This window comes from Vombatus ursinus, unplaced genomic scaffold, assembly GCF_900497805.2.
Source record: "Vombatus ursinus unplaced genomic scaffold, bare-nosed wombat genome assembly UNPS02014449.1, whole genome shotgun sequence".
Lineage (NCBI taxonomy): Eukaryota > Metazoa > Chordata > Mammalia > Diprotodontia > Vombatidae > Vombatus > Vombatus ursinus.
Genome location: NW_020954227.1, coordinates 1,097,121 through 1,123,257, shown reverse-complemented (window position 1 = coordinate 1,123,257; position 26,137 = coordinate 1,097,121). Strand labels below are relative to the sequence as shown.

General features: G+C 36.8%; 1 pseudogene; it reads left to right on the top strand.

Moving 5' to 3' along the window:
- The first annotated feature begins 1,212 nt into the window (after positions 1 to 1,212).
- LOC114042433 lies at positions 1,213 to 24,966 on the top strand (annotated as a pseudogene).
- The last annotated feature ends 1,171 nt before the right edge of the window (positions 24,967 to 26,137 follow it).

The following is a 26,137-nucleotide window of genomic DNA, read 5'->3' as shown; positions in this document are numbered from 1 at the left end:
ACATTTATTGTTACAAATCCTTAGAGACATCCCATAGGTTCAAATATGCACATGTGTATGGATAATTTTTCTAATATTTCATCTTCAAATGAAGAATATATTTTATAAGAATGAATTGAACTTGAATAAATATCTCTGTTGTCTTTGTTTTTTTTTATTAGAAATTGTCTTTGTAGGGGCAGCTAGGTGGCGCAATGGATAGAACACTGGCCCTGAAGTCAGGAGGACCTGAGTTCAAATCTGGCCTCAGACCAAACACTTGACACTTACTAGCTGTGTGACCTTGGGCAAGTCACTTAACCCCAATTGCCTAAAAATATAAAAAAAAAGAACTTGTCTTTGTAACCAGAAAAGGTTTTGTTTTTTAAAAAAAGCAAACATCATCAAAATCTACTATGCCAAAATAATCAATGGATAAATATTTGAGAAAAAGATTTTTTTCTTTGTAATTGGAGTGAAAGAAGAGCACCTGGATTAGATACACATTCTTGTGAAGTGAACAGGTGCCTTAAAGCTAAAAACTTTGATCCATCACTTTCTAAGCTTGAAATCAGTAACTTAAAACAATGAATTTCCTTTGGGGCTTTATTGTCTTCAGCTAATGCCATACTGGAAAATTTGGAGTACAAGTGTAGCCTGATGAAGACTGATATGAAAGCTGACTTTTCTTGGATAATTAACATGAACATTTCTTAAAGCTTAAAAATTTGTCCATTATATAGGATTTACATTGACTTTTTAAAAATAAATTGAAAACACAAAATATATAAAAAATTTGAATGCTACATTTGGAGTATTTCAGGAAAATCTCCCAAATATTTAAAAGTTATATTCCTGACACTTCCAGGAGTCAAGATGGTGGAGTAAGCAGTAGTCACTGCAATCCTCCCAAATTCATCTCCAATCAATGATAAAATAGAACCTCAAAACAAATCCTGGAATAGCAAAACCAGCAAAAAGATGGGGTGAAACATTCTTTTAACCCAAGAAACTTGAAGTATCCGCAAGAAAGGTCTGTCTCACTTGGTTGAAAGTGGAGTGAAGCCCTAGATGGGAAGCACCCCAGCAAGCCAGCAGTAATCCTCACCTCAGCAAACCAGTGGGAGATCCTGAGCCCTAGTGTGGTGGAGCAGTTAAATGCCAACAACAAAACACCCCACATGCCTTAGTATAGCCAGGGGAACCTCAGACTCCAGCTCTGACAACCACCACATGCTTCAGTTTGCCCTGGGCAAACAGGCATCTTCCTGTGGTCAGACTTCCATGTGCTTCAGCAAAGCCCCAGGCAAACAGGTAGATAGATGCCAACCCTATCGGTGTCTAAACAAACAGGCAACTGCCAGCCAGCACTGACCCACTATACTTTCAGCATAGCCCTGGGAAAACAGGCAGCCTCCAGAGGCCTGAACACACTTGCTTCAGTGTAGCCCTGGAGAAATGTAAAAACACTCCTGTGGCCTCAGCACACACTAGACACCACCACTAGGACCCCGACTCAGCACCAGGTAAGCTACCGGACACCTACATCCTCCAGCAGTGCCAGCCACCTCCCACCCCACACCCTCAGCACAACACCAGAGATGAGGCTCCCCTGTGGGCCTCAGGGTAACATCAGCACAGCACCAGGTAAACAGCAAGGGCCTGCAGCCACTAGCATAAGAAACAGGAGACACTTTTCACCCTGGGAGCAGAGCTCAAATTTAAAAGAAAGGAAAAAGACAAAAAAAAAAAAAGACGAGCAGAAAACAACAAAGAAAGAATCTGACCATGGAAAATTATTATGGAGACAGGGAAGACCAAGACACAAACTCAGAAGAAGATAACAAGGTCAAAACACATTTGGTCAAAACCCCAAAGAAAAACAGGAAGTGGTTTCAAGCCCAGAAAGATCTCGTGGAAGATCTCAAAAAAGAGCTTAAAAGTCATAAAAGAGAGATAGAAGAAAAATTGGGAAAAGAAATGGGAGTAATACAAGATAATTATGAAAAGAGTCAATAGCTTGGAAAACTGCTTAAAAAGTGGAATTGGGCGAATGGAAAAGGAGATACAAAAATCCACTGAAGAAAACAACTCCTTAAAGAGTACAATTGGCTGGGGCAGTTAGGTGGTGCAGTGGGTAGAGCACTGGCCCTGAAGTCAGGAGGCCCTGAGTTCAAATCTGGCCTCAGACCAAACACTTGACACTAGCTGTGTGACCCTGGGCAAGTCACTTAACCCCAATTGCCTAAAAAAAAAAAGTACAGGCCAAATGGAAAAGAAAGTTCAAAAGCTAATTGAGGAAAGCAATACCTTAAAAGTTGGAATTGAGCAAATAGAAGCTAATGACTGTATGAGACATCATGAATCAAACAAATTCAAAAGAATGAAAAAATGGCAGAAAATGTAAAATACCTCATGGGAAAAACAACTGACTGGAATATAGATCCAGGAAAGACAATATCAGAATCATTGGACTGCCTGAAAGCCATAATCAAAAGGAGGACCTGGATAGCATCTTTCAAGAAATTATCAAGGAAGGCTGCCCTGATGTCCTGGAAGCAGAGGGCAAAATAGGCATTAAAAGAATCCAAGGATCGGATCAAGAAAGAGATTTCAAAATAAAAACCCCAAGGAATATTATAGCCAAATTTCAGAACCATCAGGTCAAGGAAAAAATACTATAAATGACCAGAAAGAAGCAATTCAAATATTGGAGAGTCACATCAGGATCACACAGAGCCTGGCAGCTGCAACATTAAAGGATTTAAGGTCATGGAACATGATATTTTAAAGGGCAAAGGAGCTAGGACTGCAATCAAGAATCACTTACCTGGCAAAATGAAGCATAATACATCAAGGGAAAAAATGGTTTTTCAATCAAATGGAAGGATTTCAAACTTTCATAAGGAGAAGAACAGAACTAAACCAAAAATTTGATCTTCAATAACAAGACCCACAAAAAGCATAAGCAGGTGAAAAGGAAAAAGAAAACCTAATGGGATTCAATAGAGCTAAACTGTTTATATCCCTATATGGGAAAATAATACTTGTAACTCAATAATTGTATCATTAACAGTACAGATAGAAGGAATATACATAGAGAGAGGGTATGGGTATAAAGTGAATTTGAGGGAATGACAAAAAAAATATTAAGGGATGGGAAAGAGGAGTACAAAGGGTGCAGAAGGAAGGGAGATGTAGAATGGGTCAAATCATTTCACATAAAGTGGAGGGGAAGATGGGAAGGTGGGCAGTTGGCATGACTTGAACCTTACTCCCATGAATTTTGGCTCAAAGAGAGAATAATATACAAAATCAGTTGAATATAGAAATTGTTATTACCTGACAGGGAAGTAGAAGGGGAGGAGATTAAATAAAGGGGGCAAAGGAGATTGGGGACTGACATAAGGAGAGCAGATCAGAGGAAGTGGTAGGCAAAAGCAAAATACTGGTGAGGTGGGAAAGGGTGAAATGAGAAAGAGGGCAAACAGGAGGAAGAATAGGACAGAGGAAAAATACACAGGTAGTAATCATAACTGAATGTGAATGGGATGAACTCTCCCACAAAACAGAAGTGGATACCAGATTAGATAAAAAACCAGAATCCTACAATAAGTTGCTTTCAAGAAACACACTTGAAGCAGAGAGACACACAGAGTAAAGATAAGGGGCTAGAGCAGAATCTATTATGTTTCACTTGAGGTTAAAAAAAAGGCAATGGTAGTAATCCTGATCTTACACAAAGTAAAAGTAAAAATATATCTAATTAAAAGAGATAAGGAAGGTAACTACATCTTGCTAAAAGATATAATAGACAATGGAACAATCAAATTAGATGAGCAAGTAATACCCTACCTGTCTCCCAACAGGGAGATGAAGAATTCGTGACCAAACAAGAGATGGAGAACATTACAAAATGTAGAATAGATAATTTTGATCATATTAAATCAGAAAGCTTTTATACAAACAAAACCAATGCAACCAAGATTAGAAGGAAAGCAGAAAGCTGGGAAATAATCTTTGAAGTATCTTTGATAAAGGCCTCATTTCTCAAATGTATAGAGAATGGAGTCAATTTATAAGAATATAAGCCATTCCCCAATTGATAAATGGTCAAAAGATATGAACAGCAAGTTTTCAGATGAAGAAATCAAAGCTATCTATAGGCATATGAAGAAGAGCTCTAAATCACCATTGATTCAAGAAATGCAAATTAAAACAACTCTGAAATACCACCTCATACCAATCAGATTGGCTAATATAATAAAAAAGGAAAATGTTAAGTGTTGGAGAGGATGTAGGAAATTTGGGACACTAATGCATTGTTGTTGGAGTTGTGAACTGATCTCCCATTCTGAAGAGCAATTTGGAACTATGTCCAAAGGACAACCTAGCTGGGCATACCCTTTGATCCAGCAATATCACTATTAGGTTTATATTTCAAAGACATTATAAAAAAGGGAAAAGGACCTACATGTGCAAAAATATTTATAGTAGCCCTATTTATGGTGGCAAAATATTGGAAATTGAGGAGATGCCCATCGATTGAGGAGTGGCCGAACAACTGTGGTATATGAATGTAATTGAATACTATTATGCAATAAGAAATGATGAACAGGCAGATTTCAGAAAAACCTGGAAAGACTTGTACAAACTGATGCAAAGTGAAAGGAACATAACCAGGAAAACACTGTACACAGTATCAGCAACATTGTGTGATGATCAACTATAAATGACAGCTCTTTTCAGCAACACAATGATCCAAGACAAGTACAAAGAACTCACAAAGGAAAATGCTATCCATATCCAGATAAAGAATTGATGGATTCAGAATGCAGATTGAAGCACATTTTCCACTTACTTTATTTCTCATGGTTTTATTTCCTTTTGATCTGTTTCTTCTTCCACAACAATGACAAATATGGAAATATGTTTTACATGATAGCACATGTATAAACTATATCAAACTGCCTACCATTTTCAGAAGAGAGGAGGGGAGGAAGGGAAAGAGAAAAATTTGAAACTCGAAATCTTGTAAAAATGAATGCTAAGGGTGTGGAGGAGTGGAGCCAAGATGGCAGAGTAAAAGCAGCGACCTACTTGAGCTTTTCCCCAAACCCCTCAAAATACCTGTAAAAATGACTCTAAACAAATTCTAGAGGAGCAGAACCCACAAAAAGACAAAGCAAAACAAATTTCCAGCCCAAGACAACCTGGATAGTTGATTGGAAAGGTCCATTGTACCTGACTGGGAGAGGAGTGCAGTTCAGTGTGGGCCATGCAAGCAAAGACCAGGCATCAGCAAAGCAGGAGCAGTCCTGAGGGGATTTAATCAAGGGCAACTGTGGCAGTTTCCAGACTTATCAACCTACAAATACCAAAGACAACTTAGAAGGTCAGTAGAAAAGGTCTGTCAGACTTCAGTGAGAGAGGAGATTGGTCTGGCCCCAGGACCAGTGCAGCCTTGGGATGGTGGCTACTTCCAGAGCTCTCAGCCCACAGACTGAGGGGGAATCGAATGGCTGATCAGAGGGGGATTGCAGGGATCTATTTTTTGATGCTGAGGCAGGAATCTCTTGCTTTGCCTGTGCTTGGATCTGAGTCACAGTCCTGGGTGGTGGTGCTGGGGTGAGGAGGAACACTGGCATGGTAGTGCTTATGGTGGCAGTGGAGAAGGAATCCTTCTCACAGTTCCAAGGCAGAAAAGACTGTTTGTGGTCACTTGTAGACCAGAGACAGGAAAGGGGTAAGCACCTTGCCCTTGATCATGCCACCTTGGAAGAACTGAAAATTTACAGGTCCCTAGAAATATCTCTGAAAACAGCTCCACAAAACCTCCGAAGTTTGGGACAGTATATTCTCCACACTGGAAACAGACCCCTACCTTAACAAAGAGTTTAAAACTCAAGTAATTGGCTGGGAAAATGAACAAACAGTGCAAAAAAAGTCAGATCATAGAATCTTACTTTGGGGACAAAAAAGATCAAAACATACAATCAGAAGAAAACAAAGTCAAAGCTCCTATATCCAAAGCCTCCAAGAAAAATATGAATTGGTCTCAGGCCATGAAAGAGCTCAAAAAGGATTTTGAGAAGCAAGTAAGAGAAGTAGAGGAAAAACTGGGAAGAGAAATGAGAGTTATGCAAGAAAATCATGAAAAACAAGTCAACAGCTTGCTAAAGGCAAAATACTGAAGAAAATAACAACTTAAAAATAGACTAAACCAAATGGCAAAAGAGGTCCAAAAAGCTAATGAGATGAGGAATGCCTTAAAAAGTAGAATTGGCCAAATGGAAAAGAAAGTCCAAAAGCTCACTGAAGAAAACAGTTACTTAAAAATTAGAATGGAGCAAATGGAAGCTAATGACTTTATGAGAAATCAAGACATTGTAAAACAAACCCAAAAGAATGAAAAAATAGAAGACAATGTGAAATCTCATTGGAAAAACAACTGACCTGGAAAACAGATCCAGGAGAGTTTATTTAAAAATTATTAGACTACCTGAAAGCCATGATCAAAAAAAGAGCCTAGACATCATCTTTCAAGACATTATCAAGGAAAACTGCCCTGATATTCTAGAACCAGAGGGTAAAATGGAAATGGAAAGAATCCACTGATCACCTCCTGAAAGAGATCCCAAAAGGAAAACTCCCAGGAATAGAATAGCCAAATTCCAGAGTTCCCAGGTCAAAGAGAAAATATTGCAAGCAGCCAGAAAGAATCAATTCAGGTATTGTGGAAACACAATCAGGATAACACAAGATTTAGCAGCTTCTACCTTAAGGGATAGGAGGGATTGGAATATGATATTCCAGACAAAGGAACTAGGATTACAACCAAGACTCACCTACCCACCAAAACTGAGTAAAATACTTCAGGGGAAAAAGTGGATATTCAGTGAAATAGAAGACTTTCAAGCATTCTTGATGAAAAGACCAGAGCTGAAGAGAAAATTTGATTTTCAAATACAAGACTCAAGAGAAGCATGAAAAGGTAAACAGTAAAGAGAAATCATAAGGGATTTGTTAAAGTTGAACTGTTTATATTTCTATGTGAAAAGATAATATTTGTAACTCATGAGATCTTTGTCAGTATTAGGGTAGTTGGAGGGAAAAAAACATATGTATAGATAGATAGATAGATAGATAGATAGATAGATAGAGGGCACATGGTGAGTTGAAGGGGTGATATTTGAAAATAAAATTAAAGGGTGAGAGAGGATTATACTGGGAGAAGGAGAAAGGGAGAGGTAGAATGGAGTAAATTATCTCACATAAAACAGACAAGAAAAAGCTTTTACAGTAGAGGGGAAGTGTGGGAAGGTGAGAGGGAATGAGTGAATCTTATTCTCATTTGATTTGGCTTGAGGAGGCAATAACATACACACTCAATTGGGTATGGAAATCTATCTTACCCTACAGAAAAATAGGAGGAAAAAGGATAAGACAACGAGAGGATGATAGAAGGGAGGGTAGATTGGGGGAAGAGGTAATCAGAAGCAAACACTTTTGAGGAAGGATAGGGTCAAAAGAGAGATTAGAATAAATGGGGGGGCAGGATAGGATGAAGAGAAACCTAGTTAGTTTTTCACAACATGACTACTATGGAAGTGTTTTGTATGACTCTACATGTATAACCTGTATTGAGTTGCTTGCCTTCTCAATGAAGGTGGGTAGGGAGGAGGGAAGAAGGGAGAAAATTTGGAACCCAAAGTTTTAAAAACAAATATTAAAGATTGTTTTTACATGCTACTTGGAAATAAGATATACAGTTATGGGGTATAGAAATCTATCCTTTCCTACAGGAAAATAGAAGTAGAAAGGGATAAGAGAAGCGGGAGAATAGAAGGGAGGGCAGATTAGGGGAAGGTGTATTCAGAATACAAGACTTCTTGGGGTGGGAGGAGGGGCAAGATGGGGAGAAAATTTGGAACTCAAAATCTTGTGGAAGTGAATGTTGAAAACTAAAATTAAATATATATATGTATATACATATACATATATATATATGAAATGAATGTTAAAATTTTTCTTGATATGTAATTGGGGAAAAAAACTAAAATATTATTTAAATTTTAAAAAGAAAAATAAATAAAATTATGTTCCTAAATCACACCACACTTCCCTGTTTAATAGTCCCATTATTTGCCCCAGTGGCTAAATTGTCAGTGAAAGCCTTGCACTTGTTAAATTTTTGCTTTGGTTTCCCCAATTTGTGGAGTAAGAAAGTCAAATTCAGCTTAGCCACAAGTGATTAACCAGTAGATGTCACTAGGGGTTTAGGGTGACTACCAACATACCATAGAAAAAGGTGATTGGTGAAAAAAAAATCAGGAGAAATGAAAAAATTAGTCACAGATTAAGAAAAAGGTTAAATAAAAATGCTTTATATTTAACATAGGATTCCCCTCCTCCCCACACCAAAATTCAGAGTATTTTTGACTGAATTTTGAATTCTCATAGGCACAGAAAGGAACTGGTTTACCTGAGAACAGATGACCCCTATGTAATAGCCACAGAATCTGCCTTGTGTTGGTCCATGAATGTAAATAAAGTTTAGTTGAACTAAACAGAAGTTTGAAATGAACCTTTTTTCCTTTAAAGAAGGATAAGACATAAGCTAATTTAGCTACTCCTGAACACTGGTGCATTATATGTTATACTTCATATCACTAATATGGATTATTCAGCAAGCTTTCTACTTGAACCATGAGCTCTTGTACCAAGTCAAGGGAAATAAATCATGTTTTTCCAACCAAGAGTGTATTCCAGGACTTTGTTTGTTCCTGACTTTTGTAGTTAGTTGTTTATAATGATATGAAAGAAGAGTCTTTTTTAGTATGGAAAACAGATGAATTTACACTCAAATGGCTCATTATTTCAAACAAGCCAATCCATTGTCATCATGTATCTTGCTTTATGGATAGAGCTTCCTCATATACAAAATGTCAACATATAAAATCATCACAAATTTCCTATACTGCCTTAGCCTTAAGAATGATTGCTTCTGAGAATTTTATCTGGTGAGTGAGTCACAGCTGGAATTACACAAATGGCAAGCTGTAAACTAATTTTTTTTTAGCTTGATAAATGAAAACAATGTCCATGATTTTGGTTCAGAGACTAAGTAATGTGAGGAAAATAGACTTGTAACATTTTTGCAAATTAAGTTAAACATATATGCAAAAGAGTCAAACTAATAGAAACCAAAGAAACCTAGGAGAATGGTGTGAAGGTAAATAAAAAAAATTACTCCTGATAAAAACTGTGAATTTCTCATTAAAAGGCAAAGGAATTTCAGTCAATTAATTCCAACAGGAACTGTTAGGAAAGATCAGGTATAATTTAGAAACAAGGAAGAATAATGCCTTTATTTAATAAGTGTTAGTCTAAAGTTAAATAATTGACATTTTCCCAAAGAAACCAGAGAAAATATTGGGAATGCTTCATGCAGCTATCTTCATAAGGGGTAAGTTGCATTTTGCTATTGCATCCATCTGACAACTATTTTTTAAAAAAAATTACCAAATGTGTAGCAGGAAACAGATGCAGAAGACTATAGATATGATGTAGTGCTGAATAAAGAATCTTTCCTTGCTTGCATGTATTTAAACAAACTCAGGACTTGTTCTATGCTCTAAATCTATTCAGAGCCAAATTTTAATGCCTCTAGGCTCTCCTCAGTTGAAAACTGAATTTCTGTGGCTAATATTTATTTGTTGACTTTGACCCATCATTTCATGCAGAAAGATCAAAAGATCAATTGTCTTCATCTGGACCTTGGAGCCTTTTATCTCAATTCTTTTATAATTCTATTTCTACTCACATATTTCTTTCTTTTCTTGATTTTTTAATTTCCTTACCTGATTAATGTGACTTTTTAGTAATATTACTTCTAGCTCCCAATGGCAACCTTCCAGGGCAGTTCTCCCTAAAACAGTTACCCCAGTTTCAAGTAACATTGTAGCTTCCCATGCCTTAAAGTGGTAACTTGAGTCCCCCAAAATGTTTTTACCTTTTATGGGAAGCCAGAGGATGTAATTAGATCAAAACAAAGTAATTTAATGAAATGGCATATCCAAAGAAAAACAGAAAAAAAATATTTCCCCTATAAACTTGGGGCATACTTTCCCACAAATATACAGCACATCACTGGGAAGAGTGGACACAAGGGAGCTATGTAGTAAGGACAAACACATGGAAAGACACACATGTATTATAATGTACATATGGAAGGGCAACGCTAGCCTCTAATGATTAGGGTCAATGATATCTTCTAGTAATGCCATTGCTTTGATTCAGCCAAGTTTTCTCTCTATTGGTTTTGTAGTTTCTCCCTGATTATCTCACTGGATGTTGCTCTGCTATCTCCAACTTTGCTTACCTGAAATTTTTGGCTATCTTTGGCTTCCTTTAGGGAAATTCAGGTGTTGTCATGCTTTTTTAGCTTGCAAACTTTCCTTTGTTGAATGCAGCCATCAGAGAGGTTACCTGACCCTGATCCCATGGTTGGCGCATGTTGAAGTGCATTTAAACTCTGTCTCTTTCATCCCTCCTGGGCACTCCAATACTCTGGTGCTCTGTGGAGTCCTGAATTGCAATTCCCTTACCTGGATTAAAGACTGTTTTTACTGAAGCCTTTGTAGTCTTTTATTTTGAGTTGACACCTTTTAGAAAATTAAAAAATCCTTGTCTGAGACCAGCTAAAAGCCTTTCTTTACATTCTCTTTGGTGTCTTGAAGGCTAGACTATGGAGCATGTCATCCCCTTAACAGAAGCTTCTTGTCTCTAGGTTCCATGCCTTTTATAACAAAGAAGCTTAAAATCCTTTTGTACTGTCCTCCCTGGTTTTGGGGTTTGGAGCCTTGATGGACACCCACAGTCCAGCATTCTATGTATATTGCAATTTTAATTTCTTAAGGCTCCACTATAAATCAGCCAATAACTACTAAACTTCTTTGGGATTTGGGGTTCCACAAGACTTTTTGTTTAAAATATCCAAATCATTTCTTTTCTCACCCTTAGAGGAGTGGTTGTGCAAAAGATGTAGAGACAAAGCCAAGTCCAGGAAACAAAGTTAGTATCTCTTTTACCTGGTAAGATGAACCTTTTCATAAACATAGGTGGCCAACCAAAGCTTGAAAAGATGCTTTGATTTACACTGTTACATATATATATTAGAAAATCAGTTAACTTCTTTAAGCCTTCATTTCTTCAAGTAGGTCACTATCCTAGGAAAAATTTATAGTTTTCAAAATAAGCCATTAATACCTATTAAAGAACAATGCACACATAGTTATTAGTGGGTCATATAGAAAAAATCCACCCTTCTTCAAAACTTTCCTGTTACTGTCAAGTGAACCATTATCCTTATAATCACCTAGCTTTGTAAGGTTAGTGTCATCCTTGACTTTAAATCATTTTCCAAATGTTATTATTTCTATGTCCACATCATCTTTATCCTTATAGAACAACACTTCAAAGTTGTAGTCTTCAAAAGAAGGTCTTCTCAGGTGACCAATTGAGGAATAATTTCTAGTTTTTAATAAAATCCACTTATATCTATGAAAGGACAAAAATGCATGATATTCAATGCTAGAACATCAGGGACATAGAGATACGAACAACTGAAATATAGTTTCAAAATTTAAAAAATAATTTACATTTTTCTTTTATTTGATACTTATAGGAGTATTTACTTCATAAACACTTGTAATCCTTAAAGTAACTCAGTCTACTGGAAAGTTTTGCAGGTTCAGAGTGACTGAACCTCTGGCTTTCCTTTGGTCTAGGATACAGCATTCAGTTCTTGGGATTAGAGCCACACAGCTACTGTTTACTTCCTAGAACTTGTTCCATGCTCAGTCACAGCTAGTGCCAGTGCTCACAACTGGTCCTCCCCACCTTGGATCCATAATCTGTCACTGGATGGTGTATAATATAGCTGCCAGATGGCAATCATTATTGTACCCAGGAGTTGCTCAGGGATCTCCTGGGATCTCTTCCTTGTACCTTGTATCAGTCTTCTCTCAGACTTATCATGCTACATTTGGGAAAAGCTCTATCAATAGGAATATAATTTTTGTTCACTTATTTTTACAGGAAATTGTGAATTTTTGGCTAGTTTTTCTGAAAACTAATACTTTTCCCCCTCTTCCCTTTGGTTCTTTAGGGAAGACCATTATTTTCAAAAAGGGGTCTATTTGAGTACACATAAATAACCAAGATTGCCTCAGGCTTTTATTGAATGGCTACTAAAAGCTCTAGCCTTCAATTCTATAAGACTCATTGTTTAGATTTGTTCATACTTTTGCAGGTCTCAAATGAGTTTAAATAGGAACTTTCTACAAACAGCCTGATATACTGTTTAAAACTGAAGTTAGCAATTTTTGTGTGAAATTTTGGAAGATCTCTTTCCTCCCAGACTGACTTTTTGTGGTGGTGAATCCAGAGGTCAACTTCTTTCTTTTATTTCCTACCTACCCCTTTAAATTTAAATGAGTATTGCCTCTGGCAAGCAGTAGAAAAAAGCCTGGGAAAATTTTTTTAAACTTGGTGAGATAGTTTATGATACCTTTTTCCCCCTGTGGTCAGTTTTTGTTTCAGAAGTAGATTTTGACTTCACATTCTGGAAAACATATTTTGTTAGCATTTAAAATTTTTTCCTCTCTTCATAGGAAATAGATTTTCTTTGGAGTCACAGATAATTTTGTTCTTCCTGTTGTATACTAGAATTTTTTATTTTGTTTTATTGTTTTTCTGGAGGTGTAATAGACTTATTCTGGCTTGTCTTCATCCTACTGTTGTGTAATTGCTACAATGATTGATATTGTAATAATCAATCTTGAAAATCTGAGTGGTTTTTTTGTGTGTGTATGCACACACAATATGCATATACATGCATATATGTATACATACACATATATATGTATACACACATATCTATTTCTATCTGTCTATAAAATTGTGTTGATAAAAGAAAAAATCATTGGTATTGTTTCCATGATTTGAATTTCTGTCTTTTACAATACTGCTTTATTGTTTAAGCACAGGATATTTACTGTTGTTGAATGCAGGCATCAGAAGGGGCTACCCGACCCTGACTTCAATGACTCCATGACTAGAGAAGGTTATAAGCAGTTGCAGTTAGTCTTGTGATATCTCTGGAAACTCCCAGTTGCTGCACCTGACACCTGCTATTCTGACCAGATCACTACTCCCTGAGCCTCTCCAGCCTTCTCTATGGACTTTTGGTAACTATGCAAAACAATTTATGCAATAGCTTCTTTAGGTGGTGTCTCCTGTGAAACTCCCTCCCTATGAAATGTATTTAAACCTTTCCCCTTCTGCCCATCCCAGGTACTCTAGTACTTTGATGCTGCATGGTATCCTGAATTGCAATTCTTTTTCCTCTTGTTGTTGCTACTTTGTCCTCTCTATTTCAGATGAACATTTTTGGTGTCAGAAGTGGGATTCAAAGGCTACTCCTGCTGGGCACCATTTTCAACCTAGGACACCTGGTACTAGCACAGACCCCTTGTTTCCAGGCTGGATTCAACTTGGCAGTTTGGTCTGGGTAAGTGATCTCTCAAATCCCTAAACTCCTGTCTCTTTTTACTGAGTCCATGACTTTTTGATTGAGGGTTTGTTAAAAGACTCCCATGCAATTTTGGGTCTACTCTGGCAGGTCCCACCAAGGAGATGACATGTTCTCAAATTACGAACTGTGTATTTGTGAGTACTTGAATAATTGATAGAAGTTAACCAAATTTGACCCTGGACACTGCTGGTTACAGTGGGGCTCTTTTGATCACAACAGAATTAACTTTTTTGGCTTCCTCTTGATTCTGCTGGCCCCCAGATGAAGGACTCTGCATGGGGATGCCTTTTTCTTTCTTTCTTTCTTTCTTTCTTTCTTTCTTTCTTTCTTTCTTTCTTTCTTTCTTTCTTTCTTTCTTTCTTTCTTTCTTTCTTTCTTTCTTTCGAGGCAATTGGGGTTAAGTGACTTGTCCAGAGTCACACAGCTAGTGAGTGTTATGTGTCTGAGGCTGGATTTGAACTCAGGTCCTCCTGACTCCAGGGCTGGTGCTCTATCCACTGCACCACCTAACTGCCCCTGGAATGCCTTTTTCTAATGACTCCTTGAAACAGCCAAGAAGGAATCTGAATCTAAACTCGCCTCTTCTCAGGGGAATAGCCAACAATTGAAAGGAAAATAACAGAGGCTGAGAATAAAGTCTCTTCTTCAGAAGGAGGTCTCCAAATTAAAGAAGTGGAAAGAACAAATCAAAAGTAAGGTTGGAGTTTTACATAGAGATGTAGAATAACTTAAGGAGGCCCTGAAAGAGAGTCTTGAAAAGCCAGTTTTTTCAAAAAGTCCCTCTCCTCTTCCCCCTTCAGTTCCTCCTTCCCAGTCTTCTGCTCCCTTTCTTCTGGGGAACTCTCTGAGCTACCTGCCATGTAGGAGGGGACCAGAGGCATAGTGGGGTGTGGGGTGTGAAGAACATAAATAGGGCATGCAAGGATTAGTGTAGAAGTGTGAGGGGTCACCTCCCTTCCCCAGCACTTTGTGGATATCTTGTCAGGTTTGTGCAGCTCTATGTGTGTGTGTGTGAGTGTGTGTGTGTGCACCTACATGTTTTTTCTCACCTTCCATTTTCCTCCCCCCTCCCTAGCACTGCTGAGCACAGAGCAAGGACCCATCAAGTCCAAGAAGACTACCATCTTCTGCTGCTGCCCAGGGCTGTTGCTTCCCAGTGATGGTCAAATGGTATTGGTTTGAAGAAAAAATCATGAAAGTCTTACATCATGATAACTATTAGGTGTTAAACTCCAAATTTTAAAAACAGAGTCTATTCTAAGAAAGGTACACATGAAATTAGGATGCATGTGTCCATGTTTTAATTTCTCTAAAGCTGGCTTGACATATGTTGCACAGGGGCCAGTTCAGAACTGGCTGAATTTGGGATTTGGGGTACAGAGATATATACCTTTTCAACTGAGGCTAATATCAACCCACCATCATTCCAGACCACTCCCAGCCTTGGTCTTTCTAGGCAGAAGAATCTGTCTGCACCCAAGCCTGAGTAGGATAAAATCAATTCAGGCTTGGGTTGGGTTTGACCAGGATAAGAAGATTCAATGCAATCTCATTATCAGTATTGTGCTTCTGAAGAACTTTGGAGAAGAAGGTGGGGCTGGGAGTTCTGAGTCTCCAGGACGCAGATTACCAAGAGAAATAATTTTTCACATTGCCCCATCTGATTCTAATAAGAGACATAGCCTTCTCAATGAGTCACTAACTGATATGGTCAACATTTCATCAAGGGGTTTTGGGGACGTATAATGGGAGGGAGAAGTTGATAGATGCATTGACAAATCAAAGGGGCAGTTGCAAAGGGAAAGGGTAAAATTATCCATTCAAGGCTTAGAAGTACTATCCTGTATAGCCATCTGGTGCTCAGGACACCATCCGATGAAATCCTCTGGTCAGAGTGCTGTTCAGGCAGTCTTCAGCAGACTGTCCTGTCAAGACTCCTTGTATTCTTTCTTTGTTGAAATCTCCTAAAAAATTCATCGTAACACAATTTTAAATTACTTTGCCAATAACCAGGTCAAATAATGAAAGTTAACTCAACCTCTATGTCTCTATTATTATAAAATTAAAAATGGAACCTTGGCCAATTGTCACGTTGATAAGAAACTAAAAAGATAAAAACACGAAAATCAGAACCCAGTTTTTATGCTTCACATTCATTCCCCCATTAGGAGGATGAAATTCCACTAAGGAATTAATAACAGAACATTTTTTATAAAAAGATGGACTCCAATACTTACATAATACATTGAGTGATCAATCTTAAAACAGTACATATCAAGTAATAAAATAATTTCAACTTCTGGTCATGTTCAAATAAATAACCCTTAATTAAAGTGGATACTTCCTTTAAGACATTTACAAGATAGACCATGAGCCATTCTTCTTTTAACATTAACTAATTGTAACAAAACTGAGACAGGTATGATATTAACTAAGTAACAAAATAATATCCTAGTTTCACAAGTCCTTGACCCATACCCATACCATTATGAGGATTTAAAGGACCCTAACTTACACAGGAATATATACTAGCAACAGATGTCAAGGCTAAATACTTAATTAGTTATTTGGGCTAAAATTCTAGGCCAAATAGCTCAGTCTTATACTTGCATCTTACTATAATAACCTCAGATGTTCCAGCATCAATCTATTATTTAATAGATTTAATACTGTGCTTACAAAACTTTTTGATTATAGAAATTTGCCATAAAAGAATAGGGACATAAATAAAGTAAGGGAACAATGTTTCCCTAACTTCATGTCAATTCCAGGCCGAAATTATGTAGACAGCCAACTACATTGCACCAGGTTTAAAGTCTGCCAGGTGTCATAGTGGAGTAATTGAGTCAAGAGAATCCTACCTCAGCTCATGTGGAATAGTTGCTCTCCCAACTTTTCCCATGAGAACACATGTAGTTTCCCATGAGAACACACTCTGTAGTTCATAGATGTAGTTCATAGATGCAGTTCATAGACCCCACAGGGTTGCTGGCATCATGGATCAGTGGCTCAGTAGCATTCTTTGATAACCATACCTGGAGTCAGACTCAGAATAACATCAGTGAACAGTCCCATAAGGTCCTGAATAGTAAGTTCCAATAATCAGAGTTTCAGGTATGTGACTATAATCTCCCGTTGGTTGGGAACATCTTTAGTGTGAGCCTTAAGTAGTTTGCATACATTCCTACACATGTTCTGGTTCCTGATTAAATAACAACATAAAATATTTCAGGAATTGAATCTTATACATATGATAAGTTCAAACACTAATTTTAACTCATTTTTAGGCCATGGAATGAATTCTGATCAAAACAGCAAGATCTTCCCCTCTTACAGCTCATTACAATAATTGCTTGAGTGTTAATTACTAGCCTTAGACCTCTGCTGCTGCTCCCATTGAGCAGCTGACTCTGTTTCTCAGAAAGCACTCATTAAGGCCAGTCCAAGGACACAACAAACCTAGGAATGAAAGTTGAAATTCACAGTAGGTTTGAACATAATTGTCATTAATATCAAATTATTACAGCAACAAATTAGTTTGCAAATGGAAATTTGGTAGTCCTTCTAAAAATCATACAAAAGGTTTTGCAAAACATTTCTTCATAAAAGTATTTCCCTTTCTCATAAACAGCTTATAGGAGAGGATTCTGGGAAGATGGCAGAGTAGGTCAGAAAATTTCAAACTCTTAAGATTTTCTTCCATAAAAGAGATAAAATAGCACCTCTGGGCAAACTCAGATCCATGAAAACAAATAAGAGTAGGGGCAGAAGAGGGGTCCTCTTGGGACAATTGGAGAAGATCTGAAGAAAAATTCCAGGATGAGATTTCCTCCAGGCTAGGGTCCTCTTTAACAACAAGCAGCAATCCATGGGGTTAGCTGGTTTGGGAGGCTGCCTTGGCCCCACCCACAGGAAATTGTACCTCAGGGACAGTAAGAGGGATTGGACATCTGACCTGGGGAAGATAAAGGGAACCTCTGCTGACAGGGAACACCAGACCCAGCTGTGCTGCAGAGACTCAGTGAGGGTGAGAAGGAACCAGCACATGCCCGGTGAGTGCAGAAGCAGTGGGGTGGGATACCACTGGCTGTGGGCACTTACAGGAGGCTAGATGTCTTGGTTTGAGGTCAAGGTCAGAAGGGAGAACTGAAGAGGATTGGAGGCCAGAGGCACCATCTCCCATACCCCAGGATGAGAGGTGATTATAAAAACTAAACTATTACAAAAAATAATGCACAGGTAAAGGAATAGAGAAGATTGGAGTTCATCTTCAGAGGAGAATAATGAAGCAAAGAAACCCTCTTCTACCCCAAAGAGAAATGTCAAATGGTCACTTGCCTAAAAAGAACTCATTGAAGAACTTAAAAAAGACTTTAAAAATCAAATGAGAGAAATTGAGGAAAAACTAAAAAGAAAAATAAGAATAATAATACAAGAAAAACAAGATTATCAAAAGAAAGTCAACCAATTAGAAAAGGAAATCTAGAATCTTTCTTTTCTTCTTCTTTTTTTTTTTAATTAGGCAATTGGGGTTAAGCGACTCGCCCAGGGTCACACAGCTGGTAAATGTCAAGTGTTTGGTCTGGGACTGGATTTGAACTCAGGTCCTCCTGACTTCAGGGCCAGTGCTCTATCCACTGTGCCACCTCACTGCCCCTGAGATCCAGAATCTTAAGGAAGAAAGTGGCTCCTTGAAAATCAGAATTGGGCAAAAGGGAGCCAGTGAAGTTATAAGAGATGAAGAAATGAAAAAACAAAACATAAAGAATGAAAAAATAGAAGAGAATGTGAAACATTTCATAAGAAAAACAATGGATCTAGAGCACAGATCAAAAAGAGAAAACATAAAAATTATTGCACTACCTGAAAGTTCTGATTAAAAAAAGAATCTTGATACAATAATACAAGAAATAAGTAAAGAAAATTGTCCTGAAGCATTAGAACAAGAGGGGAAAGTAGAAATAGAAAAAAAAAATCCACCAATCACTATCTGAAAGACATCCTATGAGGAAAACTCATAGCAATATTATAGTCAAGTTCCAAAATCCCCAGATCAAGGACAAAACATTATGAGCAATAAGAAAAAAAAATTTATATATATAGCAGTGCCACAATTAGAATCACACGAGACTTAGCAATGGCGACACTAAAAGATTGCAGGTCTTGGAACACAGTATATAACAAAGAGAAAAAGAACTGGGCTTCCAGCTGAAAATATTATACCCAGCAAAGCTAAGCATAATTCTAAATGAAAAAAAAAATGGACATTTGATCAATTGTCAGACTTTCAGGTCTTTGTTAAAAAAAACCCCAAAACAAAACCCTGAACTCAATAGAAGATTTAACATACAAGAGCCAAGAGAAATATAAGGTATATACCAAGGACCAATTATAAGAGACTAAATAACGATAGAATGTTTACTTTTTGAAAGAAAAAAACTCTAAGCAGATGGGGGTGGAGAGGATAAAGAAGGGGTCTTTAGAGAGGAGGGTGTGGGAATAGCTTAAAAGAGGATATAGAAGGGGGTTTAGATTTAGGGGAATGGGAAGATAAAGCAGGGATTGCTGGAGTGGGGGTAGGTCAAGTAATAGGAGGGTAAGGTAGCAGGTAGAAGTAAAGTAGAGGAGTTAGGAGAGATAGGAAAAAGGAGATATGCACAAACATAAACACAAAGATCCTAGAATCTCTTAAGGAAAGTATATGTTCATATATGTATGTACGTGTATATATATGTATAAATGTGTATATATATATATATATATCAATATCTATATATAAATATATCCAATGCTCAGTTGTAGCCTTGGAGTAGTGGGTAGCAGGGAAGGAGGGGGAAAAGAGAACAAAGTAAAAAGTGTACAGCACAGAACAAAAGAAAACCTACAAGGAAGCAAAGAAAAAATAGATAGCTTTCAGCATAATGCATAGTATTTAATATATTTAATTTCATTTCTTGAAATGAAAAGTTATTGCTATATATTTTGAATCCTCTCTTATGTTCTGCTGTGCATATGGCATTTTTTTGTTTTTTTTTCTCATTTTATATTTAAGTTTATAATGTTTCTTTTTTTCTTATTATGATTTAATCTAAATATTTGTCTAAAAAAAGAATAAAAAAAGTTTACAAATTATCCTGTTACTATGACAAATTAAATTAATTACAAGAAGATTTTACAAGATCCTTTCTTTGCATAATTACCAAGTTTCCTTTCACAAAATATCTTTGTAAATAGTTGATTTAAACAATAACTCCAAATAGCTTAGTTAACAGTTTTAATTTTCATAAATGAGAACCAAATAATTTTAGCTGAAACTTTCACTTTAAGATATAGACAAAAGTTGGAAGTTTATGATTTCTTAAATTACAGTACTTCAAAATATTACAACTCATGGTCAGATAGAATGACCCAAAAGCTTCCTGACCCATTCATTTTTTTTTCTTTCTGACAGTACAATTCTTAATTTAACAACATCTAGATTATAAGAGAAATTGCTTTTCTAACAACATAGGTGATATAATTGTTGCCAAATTATACAATATAAGGAAATTTTAGAAATATTACAATACCATAAAGAGTTATACATTTAAACTTGAAACAAAACCAATTAATTACCAATTAGGTGACCTTAATTTAAACAATTACATTTAAAAAGTTAACATTCAGGTAGCATTTGTTCTATGCCAAGCAGTGTGCCAAATACTTTACAATCATGTGATCCTCACAACATCCCTGGGAAGTGGGTTCCACTATTATCCCCTCACAGAACAGTAAACAGGTAAATAGAACTTTCTTGGAGCCATACAGTTAATAAATTTCTTAATGCCAAGTAATAATATCTTTTTGTGCTTAATCCTGATAGGAAGAGCACTCTCAGATGCTGTTCTTATCCCTTCAGAACAGATTTTTGATTTAAATCAAATCAAATTTGGATTTATAATTGCTAGAAAAACATTTAAAATTTTTAAAAGTCTAATACTCTTGACCCTTTAAAAGTAAATATCCACAAATTCATATATTCCTTTAAAAAGACATGTAGTGACAATTCTCAGTTCTGAATAACTTTTTCCTCTACTTCCTTAACAACTGGTTTGAAATCACACCTGTTATCATCAGGTTAGCTAAAGAGTTTGGCCCAGGTAAAGAGAACTAAGGAATCTGAATTAATGCTGACTGGGTGTGGTTAGATTCCCCAGGCATAAGCCTCCAGAGCTTCCAGGGTTAACAATAATTAATTGAACAATACAAGGAAACATTTTAAGATTTTATATAATAATCTCAAATCACAATAACTAATATGTTTACCATAGCCAATATTTATGTAATGTTAGACTTAGTAAGACCTTCCTACAGATTTATCCTGAAAGGCAGGTGGACATAATTCCTTCTGACCCTCTATAACTTGATCTATTGGTTTTCAAATCAAGCCACAAAATTTTCATTTTCAATCTTTCTACTTAAAATAAAATCAAATTTCCTCACACCCTCTCAACATGCTTAAACCATCTGAAGCTGGCACAAAGGCACCCAGAAGAACCATCCAAGGATGGGGGTGCATCTTAGAACATATGAGCTGATCACCCCACCCCCATCTATCCCCTAACCATTTTTTTTTACTCTTCGTATTTTCACTCAAATCTTCATTTCTCTTTCCTAATCTTTCAAACCCAATTACTCAGACTACCTCCACTTTCCTTTACATTCCAAATTAAAAAATTACATTCACCTCAATTTTGTCCTGCTTCTCTGCATCTGTTAGAATCTGGAGGGAGTTAATTCTTAACAATTTACAAATCAAGAGAGCTGTATTTCTCCCATACCCTTCACAAACAGTTTTTATAATGTTAATATACATTCTAAACAAATCACTTAAATCCTAAAGTGATCCTTAAAGACAGCAAAACCTTTATTTTTGCAGTTTTAAACACATTGCCCTGATATCAGATATACTGGCAAGAGGGGTGCAAAGGCAGTTCTCTAGATTTAATTTAAACAGAAAGCACAAACTTTAGCTTTGGGATCTAATTAAACCTGAATTCAAACTCTGTTTTTCTCTCTCTCAGCCCTTGCCTGGTTTAGATTCTTACCAGTCTAAAAGCTGCTTGCTAACTGATTCTACCTCCCAACTTCCGGGCTTTTTGATTCCATTACTCATATCTAACTATTCTGATATCTGAATTTGGCCAGTGTTGGGACCTCCCCAAAAAAGAAACCTTAATATCCTGCTGAAAGCCTAAGGTGGGAGCTCTTTCCCAATGTTCTCTCTAATTACAGACCTTAGAAGTTCTTTAGAAGTTTTTCTGGCTGCATTTTAAATCTTTTAGCACAGACGTGAAACATTTTACAGACACACAGAGGCACAGAGACATTGACAGAATGACAGGACAGAATGTGCCTGAATCTAATTTTCTTGTTGGGTTTTTAGGCTTAGTTCATTTTAAAGATAATTAGAATTAGACTGGTCCTAACATCCTAACCAATTCAGATTACAATACAATTTCACATGTCAATTTACTCTGACTGACCCATAGCCATATTACAGAGGATATCTGTCTTAAGGTATTTGCCCCCCAGAGCCACTTGGATAAAAACAGACTGCAACCTAATATGGGGAGTCTGACAGATAAGGAGCAGGGATTTTGGGGATAAGACTCACCCTCCTTCAGGACTGGGACTTCAGGCAAAAGTTTTGTAAGCGTCCAGTCTCATGGCTGTGGGGGGGGAGAGAAGAGTCACCTAAAAATTCCAGTCCAAATCTGAGTCATGGCACCATTTAATGTTGAACCCCAATTTTAAAAACAGAGTCTGTTAAAGAATGAGACAAATGAAATTAGGGTGCATGTGTCCACATTTTAATTTCTCTCAAGCTGGTTTGACATGCATTGCATGAGAGTTCAGTCCAAAACTGGGCCCATCTAAGGGAGCCAGTTCAGAAATGGCTCGATTTGGGATTTGGAGGCATAGAAATATATACCTTTTCAACAGGGGCTGATATCAACCAGCCATCATTCCAGATCATTCCCAGCCTTGGTCTATTTAGGCAGAAGAATCTGTCTCCGCCCAAACATGAGTAGGATAAAACCAATTCAGGCTTGAGTTGGGTTTGACTAGGATAAGAAGATTGAGGGCAACTAGGTTGTGCAATGGATAGAGCACAGGCCCTGGAGTCAGGAAGATTTGAGTTCAGATCTGGTCTCAGACCAGATACTTGACACTTACTAGCTGTGTAATGCTAGGCAATTCACTTAACCTCAGTTGCCTTGCCAAAAAACAAAAAAACAAAAGAAGATTCAATGCCATCTTATTACCAGTAATGTCCTTCTGAAGAACTTTGGAGCAGAAGGTGGGTCTGGGAGCTCTGAGTCTCCAAGACAAATCACCAAGAGAAATAATTTTTCACACAGGTAAAGGAAAGAAATAAAAGTTGTGGAAGTTTATGAGGATAATCTATCATAGTAAGAAGAGGAGGAATTGGAAAGACAGTTGTTAACTGTTTTTATAGTGGAAGAGGATTATGGGAAATTCAGTCATATTCTAGAACTATTGGAACTTTTGGCCTTTGTGCTGGATTTTTTACTTCCATCTAACTTACTACTTTATAAGAAAATGATTTATGGTTTTCTAACATTAAAGAAGTAGAGCAAGAAATATCACTTAGAACAATGTGTCGATTATATCACCCTTATTACAAACCAGTGCTGCAGATTCCAACTATCATGAAAGGTTTTAATGAGCTAATATTATACAGACACATTTAGAACTTGTTTATTTTAATATCTACCCTTTATTTGGACTCCAAGGAATGTACGTCACAGTGCTTCACATAATGAGCTGGCCCCTTAGTGGAACATGGTAGTCAAGGCTGTTAGCAGTTTTCTGGCATATTATAAATAGAATAAATACCACAAGAGTAGAGTTCACATTCTTTTGAGAGAGAATTGGGTAATGCCATTCTTCACAGTTCATATAGCAGTAATTATATGTTTACTTAAACCATACTTACAACCTCATTGTGAAATGCTGACTCTTCTTGCAGTATTTATATATACTTTTATCTTTAGTCTGACATGGTACTTTAATCAATTTGTGATTCTGATGCAAGCATTAATTTTATTCATAATGGACTCCCTGAGCAGCAGAGGATACATGGCTATATGCAATACAGGTGTCAAGTTTACTCTTGGCCTGTGTCCTTCAGTTCTTTAATTTCATTATTCTTGGGTCATTGTTTATGTTTTAACCTCTCAGTATTAATGGCAAGAAAATTTTAGGAAAATCTGAAAACTGGAGGCTTCCTTAATAGGCCCAAGAAACTTTTGTTCCACTTAATCCTGGTGTTCTGTTTGACAGTTTTTCTCAATAGTCTTATTTTTTGTGCTTTTTTTTTTTTTTTTTTGTTTAGGCAATTGGGGTTAAGTGACTTGCCCAGAGTCACACAGCTAGTAAGTGTCAAGTGTTTGTTCTGAGGCTGGATTTGAACTCAGGTCTTCCTGACTTTAGGGCCTCCTGAACTCTATCCACTGTGCCACCTAGCTGTCCCTCTCAATAGCTTTATTGAGATAAAATTTTTTTTTTGAGGTAAAATTTCTTAAAGTCAGATGAACACATACTTAAATTTCTGAAGCCAAAATTTGGGTTTAGCCGAAAAAGAGATTTTGTTGCAAATCTGTACCTATGTGAAAAAGTTTTTGGTTTTCTACCCTTTAAGTATATTAATACTTGAAAGACTCTCACATACTTTGCTCTTTTATGTGTACATGCTTGTTCTTTCCATTATGGTGATAGTGGCTGTTGTTGCTGCTCTTCAGAACCTCTTTAGTCCTATTAATATACAGCCCATGGATAATAAGGGAAAATGCATTGAATGAACTGAAGCCTGGAACAGCCTACACCTTTGTGCACTCTATTTTGTTTGGATTTTTGGCATCTAGTACCATGAAAATGAAGGAACATCACATATGTATGTGTGCATCATTTGGCTTATGCAGCAGTAACTATAGGTGTTACTTTTCAAGTTGGTCCATCTTTACACACCAAAAAGGATGAAAATTGTAAGGTATTCAGTACCCATATTAATACTTATCTATCTTTGCTGTAAGTTCTGGCCATGAACGATAGAAGAGCTATCAGAATTGAGAAAATTTTATGACCCAGACATAGTGGAGCTGATGAACTGGATTAAGTCAAATGCTCCCGGAAAAGCTTTATTTTCTAGAAGCATGCAATTGTTAGCTGGAGTCAAACTGTGCACAGGGAAAACCAATCATCCACACTACTAAGATAGGGGACTGAGAGAGGGAACAAAAAAGATTTATCAGATATATGCAACAAGATCTCCCAAAGAAGTCAACAAGCAAGGATTCATGGTAAATGAATTTCACCTATAGTTTAATTCTGTGAGGTTAATAAGTATTTTAGAAGTTTACATGAGTGTTGTTATTTTTGAAGATATTTTACATAAACTGTTTTTTAAAAAAATTTGTATACTTTTTCCCACTGATGTTCATTGTGTTGAGTATGAACAAGTTTGTTATTTCAGCTATTTCTAATCAAATGGGAATACTGAGTTTGTTTCTACTGGAAAGATTTTAAAGGATATTTTGAATTTTATTCCACTAAATCAAGTGATTTTGTAACAGAATTAGTGAATAAAATCCTTTCAATTTACTTATTACATGCTATTGAAGTATTGCATACATTAATAATGGTACGGTAGTTAAAAACAAAGTTTACTGTTGTCCTATTTTTTTCCTATAAATTTTACAGACATTTCAAGTTTTCATGCTTTTAGCATTCAAATATTATGATGGCTCTCTGTATTTATTTCACAATTTTTCATTGATATGTGCTTGAGCAAGCACTTTGGTAAAAATAATGTTTTATTAAAAACAAAAGTTGTAAGTAATAGGCTTATAAGAGTGATGTGGTTTTGGGAGGTTCAGGGACATCTTAAGGACCAAAGTACAGGACAGAGTCATCTGGAATGAATTCGTGGACTCAAGCAGTCTTCCAGTCAGGTGGCAAAAAGTTTATTATAATATTATTATGGTGGACAGAGCTCTTTTGGAATTTGCCAGGGTGGGCAGAGCTCCTTAGGGAACTTGCCACAGTGGGTAGAGCTCCTTAAGGGATTCTGCAACCTAACAGGAATGATGCTAAAGCTTATATAGGAAAAGTAGTGGAGGTGATAACATACAACTTTAGTCACAAGTGTTATTTACTACTGGAAACTGAGGGTGGGAGGAGGGAAAGGATTCCTAAGGGGTGTATTTTTAGTCTGTTATGTCTGTGACAAGGTAGCTTTGGGAATTGATGTCTATAACTTGACCTCTGGATCATATACAATAACTGTGGGAATCAGTAAATGACAGTTTTGTTGATATAAAGATAGTCTTGTTCATACAAGGACAATTCCACAGAGGTCAGCTTGTTTTTGTAACAGGGAGAGATAGTGAGATAGTTTGCCTCACAGAGCCACTCACTTGGACCACTCACTTATGTTATTGCCAGAAATACGGTCTTTGAGCTGGTGAGAAAATTGTCAGGGACAATGTTTTG